This window comes from Amblyomma mixtum, chromosome 8 (genome assembly GCF_055824585.1).
Source record: "Amblyomma mixtum isolate Tamu chromosome 8, ASM5582458v1, whole genome shotgun sequence".
NCBI classification, from domain to species: Eukaryota; Metazoa; Arthropoda; class Arachnida; order Ixodida; family Ixodidae; genus Amblyomma; species Amblyomma mixtum.
The window spans coordinates 88,840,948-88,848,372 of record NC_143019.1 but is presented as its reverse complement, the minus strand read 5'-3'; the positions used below and the strand labels follow the sequence as shown (position 1 = coordinate 88,848,372).

Sequence of the window (7,425 nt, the reverse complement as noted above, 5' to 3'; positions counted from 1 at the left end):
GCGGCTGCTGTTTACATGCTGCTGTTTACATCGCTGCGTATGAACAGCTTGTACTGGTTTGCAAGACATAAAACGAAATATGCGCTTTAGTTCTATTAAATAATCTCTTCTCTTCTGTACCGGTTGTACCCGTGCCTGTTTACGCAGTGCGACAATCTGTGGGAAGCGCCGACACGATCGCTCGCCTCAGAAACACTTGACAGCCGGGTTGTTGACATCGCGTAGGACCGGCGCTTCTCGCTAATTTTCCCGGCTTCCTCCGACATGCCCCGTACTTTATTTTAAACTACTTTATCCAGAAGTATGTTTGGTGACCGTTCGCGTTAACTGAAATGGCTTAACTTGTTACCCACAAGCTAGCGACGGCGACGACTGCTGCTGGCCGTAAAGCACTGCTCGGCAGCCCGAGTCACACCGCCGCTTCCCGTTCATCGTATGCGCGTCCTGCGATGTAAGCAATAGTTGATTTCATGTCATTCTTGCCAAAACTACACTCGTTGACCGTTTGCATTCGCTAAAACTTGTGAATTCGTTCTTCACAACCACCGCAATCACCGATCCAACCCTGCGGGCTCGCTAGGCCTAGTCGTCGCTGAAGGGAACGGAGTCGTCGTCGACTGAAATTAATTTGGCAAGTGGTTATCGCTAGTGAGTGTCCATGTGTGCACATGTGAAATATAGGCGCTCGTTTCGCTTATTTCCAATCCGCGTAATGTATAAACGCGCATGTATTCGCACCGTCACCTCATCAGCGCGTTTTCGCTCAGCCGCCGAACTCCCGAGGGCATGAAAGCTGACCGTCCGCTGATCGGACTCGTCGGTGTCGTTTAGCCAAAAAACTTGTGCCACTACAATAATATTATAATAAACTAGATAGCTCACTATAATCATATGCTGCTGTTCACCGTGATAGTGCCGTTGTCGGACTAGCGTGACCGTAGTCGTCGTTGTACACTGAAAACGAGCTGACAATTTCGAATGCGTTTGGAAAGTGCCGTGTAGCACCGCGGGAGTCCGTCGAGTTCGAATGCCATTCCAAGTCTCGACTGCCATTCGACTCAGATGTCATTCGAAAGTACCCGTGTAGCACAGGTATAAAATCAACGCGCCGCCGAAGAGCGTGGAGATCGAGGTAAGCTACGTCTGTTCATCGCTTGTATTTTTCTGGCTCGCATCTCTCATTGTTATTTCAGATTGACAACAGTAGGAGAATCATTCGTATTTGACCCCGGCATTCTTCGCAAAAAGAGTACGCAGCCCAGCCGCAGCGATCAGATTGCATGCGGAGCTGACTGTGTGCGGCGGCGAGCGTATCCTGTCTCCGGTGCGCTGCTCGCCGCGAGAGGCGCCTCCGTCGGCGCCGGAGTTACGTTCGCCCGTTGCCTATACTAAGGGTCTCTAGTTCCACACTTGAGCCCTTATAAGCAGTCATGAAGATCCAAATTTATTCTGGGAGGTTTTCTGTACTCATGATGCCCAGTTTTGCGGCAGCACAAACGCCCAGAATGCCTTCCATTGGTCTGACGTAAATAATGGATGGCTCTGTGAGCGTCACCAGTTTCGCAAGTGGGTGAATGCGTAGTGTATAGGTAGTTCCCGCAGAAAACCGCAGGGCCGCAACTCCTGGGCAGCAGTTCACCTACACAATTGCACAGAACCTACGTGAGTGATTTGATGTCACATCCAACTATGTGCTATACGGGACATGGTTTATAGTACGGCGGAATAGCTGTGCATGTCGTGTACCAGTACAGAAGCTTTAGGGACCAGTTTCTACTGGAGAAACCAATAAGGCACTGTGGAAGGAAGATGATTGGTCTTCTTCCGGACGTCCGGACGACCTAACGCCACTAGTTTCTTGATGGTTGATATCAGAACAAAGCATGTTGATTAAATCCTGGAAGCTAGCTGACCTCGACACAAGAACTGCGGTGTGCTGGAATGTCCTACGGCAGTGGAATGCAGCTGATGAGCGAGAGATTCGTGACAGGTATTGGCGGTGAAAGGCCAGAACTTCGAGCACTATGTACAGTTCGAACGGGAATTTCAAAAGCCCGTTCGAAAATTAGCGCTATGTCTAACACTTTTGGCGACAGCTCAATTTATAGCGTGTAGCTTTCAAAGCCAGCTTTCCCTCGATGTAATGAGCACGTCCTGGGGGAATTGGCCACTGTGTCAGTCGCAAACCCCGGTGTGGAAGATTGTATGAAAAGTGATGAATGTAGAGCGCGTTTGTTGCTCAGCTCTGCAGCGAAGCCAATTCCTCGCCTGTCCGCTTCCACGTAGTCGTGACGAAGCGCAAGTCATGACTACGCCAGACTGCTTTTCGTTAGCGTAAGTGAAAAATCAGGCCAGTTTTCAGAGTCCAGTCTTGAAATTAGGTGTCAGAAACCAAAAGAACAAGGATACATTTAGCTTAATTACCTTGCACACTATTATCGTAACCGTCAAATGAGTACTGGTAGCCGGACCGCGTATGCGCCTATCCCTACTGCGAAAAACAGTGTCAAAACACTAAACTAATCGTGCGGAACACCTAGCTTCACTTTATTCATTCAACAGAGAAGAGGTCAAATGGCGCTTTTTCGTTTTTAAAAAAACAATTTTCATAATTTTGTTAAGAGAGAAAAGGCTCTACCAAATACAAACACCTGCTTTTTAGCCATTAGTCCCTTTAAAGGCGACAGCGGGTTTTCGAGTTGGTTGGAAAGAGAAAAATTCACGGAACTCGCAAGCGAACCGAGGGTCGAAAACCAGAGCTGGTCAGGATGTCTTAGCAGCGTTGGCTACGTGGCCTTTCCGGCCTACAGTTTGAATTCGCTTCAGACCGTAGGCGCCGGTAGAAGATATTTGCTTGTTTTATTTCTCCAAGGCCACAGTGACCAGAGTGAGGGCATAAAGGAAAGGAAGGCACAGAACCGAACTCAATCTAGTTGGACACCTCGCCAGTGATTGAAGGGGTGAAAGAGATGAATTGGTAGAAGAGAGTGCAGATACTGGGGCGGTCAGCATGACCTGCAATGCACCAGATGTTGTACGAGCTCACTTCTATAACCAGTGGCAATCAAATCGGTGCCCGAAATTTCTCCATCTGGAAGTCAAACACTGAAAGTTTGTGCAACTTGCGGGATCTGTGTGAGGCACATTTTTGTTGTATAAAGTGTAAACATAATTTCGTTGAATTCTGTCGTGTCGCATGTCATATTGAGACATACCCACCCACGACCTAATGGCAATATGAATGAGTCTAAAATCGCGTCACTCCACAGCGCAGTTGCCACGTAGCCTTCACATCGAATCCTCGTCGTACACAGCGATCACCGTTAGTACCAGAGTAACCGCAGCGCGGGCGGGACAGAAAAGGTCACGTGGAACCTACGCCAGAGAGTGACGCAATTTGATGGACGTCGCTGAGCGCTCTCCGCAGGCGCGCGATTACCTACAGGCAGGCGAGTGACGCCAAACGCGATTTCGAAATTCTAAAAACTGATATTGCTATTGCCAGCATCCAGCTACAAATTATAATTGCGACTAGGTGCCTGACTCTAGTAATTAAAAAGTTAACCAGCTAATTAGTTAACAGGGAAGAAAGTTCACCTTTATAATCTACGTTCTCCAAAAAATGCAGACGCTAACTTCGAAACGTGGCGCACGAAAACCACACGACATCACCCTGTGTTTTTTTCTTCTTTTGTCTGTGTACTAAAGTTACCACCTGTATCTTTACCAGATACGACGATTCACTGGTTTTGTGGTGTCCACCAGCTAGGTTACTAACATGACACAAAAACCGAGTTGTTAACTCCCGAAGGCGATTGTAAAAATTGGTGGCGGACTTCCCTGAAACACTGGTGCGTACCCGCCCTAGCCAGGTCCCGCCGGTTTCCTTCGAGGCCGCTTGGTTTTTCATACTTTCCCCATTGCACGTCTGCGTCATTAGGATGAACCGTAACAGCACTAAATAAAGTAGGGGGTTGGTGGGAAGGGGGGGGGACATCAGCATTTTATCTGGCGGCAAAACAAACGTAGGAAGGATTATGCTTGATAGCTAATAGCGCAAGAAAAGACTTACCTTTATGATCTTTTCCTTTCGTCTTTTCTTGCGCTATTACCTACCATGCATTTGAACCAACACGCCGAACTTTCTGCTCTAATCAAGATGATGCTAAAATTAGTTTCACGTATTTGGTCACCTGTCCTCTTCCAGAGAGAAGGAGCAAAAAAAGAGAAGAGAAGAAAAAGACACGGGCTCGTACGGGATTTGAACCCGGGACCTCTCGCACCCTAAGCGAGAATCATACCCCTAGACCAACGAGCCAGGCCGAAAGCCAGCCAGAGTGTGTTGCATTACATGCGGATAACAATGACCTTGACGGCTGCAATAGCGCTGTTAACTATCTCCTACCGCAACCCTTTCAACGTTGCTGCTTGACGTCTTCAGCTTATGTACTTATTTTTTTGCCGTCAGAAGTGAAACGTGTCAGACATGCTGATGGCTAATAGTGTTCTCTGGTATGACAAAGAATTATCCTTTCTAAGTGAACCTGATTATTCCGCATTATAAAGAGCACATAATGGTGAAAGTTGCCATAATGTAACTTCTGGAACCATATGTACCCCTGTTAGGACAGCAGTGCAAGTATTTCGCGCAAGTTCGCAAACGCGTAAAAGGTTCACAGAACTTTTCTTCTACTTACATCCTATGTGTCGTAGCAGTGGCGTTATGTCTTCGGATGGCTGGCAGTGCAGCGTCCACGTTTTCTTATTTTGTTTTTGGCAGCTTATGTCAAAAAAAGTTACCGGGCTCGTCCGGGATTTGAACCCGGGACCTTTCGCACCCGAAGCGAGAATCACACCCCTAGACCAACGAGCCGACCCGAGAAGACCGCTGCCAACGCTTCATCACTTCGGGGTAACGCTCTGGCTGTGACCACGTCGCCGTTGTTGACCTCGCTGAGAACAAGGAGAATTCATTCATCCGTTCAGAATCATAATCAGTTCAGTGTAATAAGAAAGAAAATATAACACCGACAAATTTATACAGAAGGGGGTCCTGTAGTCAGTAGGGAGATTTAGAATAGGGAGTCCCAACGCTTGGGGGCCCCAAGGAAATACGGGCCCCAGCGCTACGTACGAGTGAGCCGGTGAGTTTTAGAATAGGGGTCTCCCCTACGCAGCAGAGCGAGGCTTGCGTTTATCGACTGCAGCGCCACTACGGCAAATCAAAAAGATTCTCTTAAAAAAGATTTTAAAATATGCGTTCATTTCATCGTCAGAAACTGTTATTATTGCAGACATACGATTTAAGAGTAAAAATTATAAGTGTGTGTTTTTACTGAGGCGGGAAAGTCCATTCGAACGTCCCAGCAAGTCATCTCTACGGCAACCGAACGATGCGTACTCGCTAAGCCTAGCAGCTTTGTAAACACAGAAGCGATCTGAAAATATAGGGCATTTCATCGCTAAAATTTTGTGGTGAAGGCATCATCAGACAAAGCGATAGCTTCGTGTGCCTTTTGTTTGCCGTGAACTTAATACACAGAGTAGCGGCGACAACGAATCGGTGCTGAAGCGGGAGGCCCCGCTTCGACGGGCGCCGCCATGTTGCCTGTACGTAGAGCGGCGTTGGGGCTCACGCCTGTTTGAACCTCGCGCGCTCTCTGACGTCAAACGATGCATACTCGCTCAGCCTAGCAGCATTGTAAACACAGAAGCAATCTGAAAATCTGGGGCGTTTTATCGCTAAAACTTTGTGGTGAGGGCATCATCAGACAAAGCGATAGCTTCGTGTGCCTTTCGTTTGCCGTGAACGTGGGGCACAGCGCCGCGACAACAACGAATCGGTGGTGTAGTGAGAGGCTCGCTTCGACGGGCGCCGCCATGTTGCTAGAACGTAGAGCAGCGTTGGGGCGCACGGTTCACCGCTAACGTTAACCCAAGACCCAGGGCGGGGCTTGCGTTCTGCGCATGCGCACTTCGACGCCCCAAACTTCTTGGGGCCCCCAAAGCTTGAGGCCCCCTATTCTAAAACTCCCAAGTGACTGTGCTGGACCTCCTTAAATGCCCTTGTGGTTAAGGCAAGAACGTTCAGGCAACAAGAAAATACGTATGTAACTCTCCTCGCTAGTCTCTATGAATTAAATCATAAGAAATAAGTATACAAGGTAACGATTGTTTTTAACTTCGGACCGTTAAACAGTCGGCTGACGTCTATGTGGACGACGCCTCCACCGTTGGACCTGGTTGACGTCATATGGCAGGTTCTGCGAGATCATAAATTGCAGCTTAGCAATATCACTCAAGAGAAAATATAAACAGCTGTGAAAGTCCGCGAAATACAAAAAAAATAACGTTACTAGCCCATTCGCACGCCACGATTGTGCTGTTCTCAATCCTGGCTTGAGTGAACGAAATCAGCTGCTGGCATGGCGAGACGACCGCATTGCTCCGGCAGGCCGATATGTCGACGGTGGTTGCGGCGCCCGCGCGAACCAGTCTGCAAGCGTGACGGCGCAAGTTGCGCCTCAACCACCGTCGACATATCGATCTGCCGGAGCAATGCGGTCGTCTCGCCATGCCAGCAGCTGATTTCGTTCACTCAAGCCAGGATTGAGAACAGCACAGTCGTGGCGCTCGAATGCGCTAGTCACGTGATTTTTTTTTCGCGGACTTCCTTTGAAGCTTCGGAAAAAGGTACGCGGTAGGATTTCTTTATCACAAATAAATAGAATGCGGGTTTCTGAAGGTGCCCTCCAGCTTTGCTATTCACATCTGCCGTCTAAAGTCCATATTTTGGCGTTTAGAAAAATTTACCTTAAGTACTCCTTAATTACTAACAACACAAAAAAATTGCCTTTGATGCGCAAGTCGGTTGTAGGTTCATGTAAATGGTTTCCCTGGCCTACCTAAAATACCTTACCTTTTAAACCTGGGCTAAAGTTAACCTGGGCACCCTGTATAGGTGTGTGTGTATCCACAAAAAAAAAGCTATTTGCAGCGCATCTACGTAGTTCAGCGCACTATACGGGATTCTCGAATTGGCTCGTTGGTCTACGTGTTTTCCCCGTACACCAACGAGCCAATTCGAGAATCCGCTATAGTGCGCTGAACAACTTCGGCACTCGATAGTCATAGACGGCTAAATTATTGTTCTTAACGAGCCTACGACAAGCCTTTCAACGTTACTGTCCAACGATTTCAGCCGACGTAATCTTCAGTTCATAATTTTTCTCCATAAAAAATAAATGGCTGATGTGTATCGCCACTTTTTTGATGTTGTGTGACACACAGTGTATGTACACAGCATTTCATGCATAAGAGTTTGTCGTAGTATGACGAAGAATTCTTTTCTTTTCGCAGTCAATATGAGTTTTCCGTTACTTCGAAGAGCACGTAACAGGCACAGTTGAAGACGTGGAACCTCTG

The 7,425-nt window shown here is 47.8% G+C and overlaps 2 non-coding genes across 2 annotated transcripts; both read right to left on the bottom strand.

Moving 5' to 3' along the window:
* Positions 1–4,246: 4,246 nt before the first annotated feature.
* On the bottom strand, positions 4,247–4,318 carry TRNAP-AGG (transfer RNA proline (anticodon AGG)). Its single transcript has one exon. It is a non-coding gene; the product is annotated as a tRNA-Pro (tRNA).
* Positions 4,319–4,801: 483 nt separating this feature from the next.
* On the bottom strand, positions 4,802–4,873 carry TRNAP-CGG (transfer RNA proline (anticodon CGG)). Its single transcript has one exon. It is a non-coding gene; the product is annotated as a tRNA-Pro (tRNA).
* Positions 4,874–7,425: the final 2,552 nt, after the last annotated feature.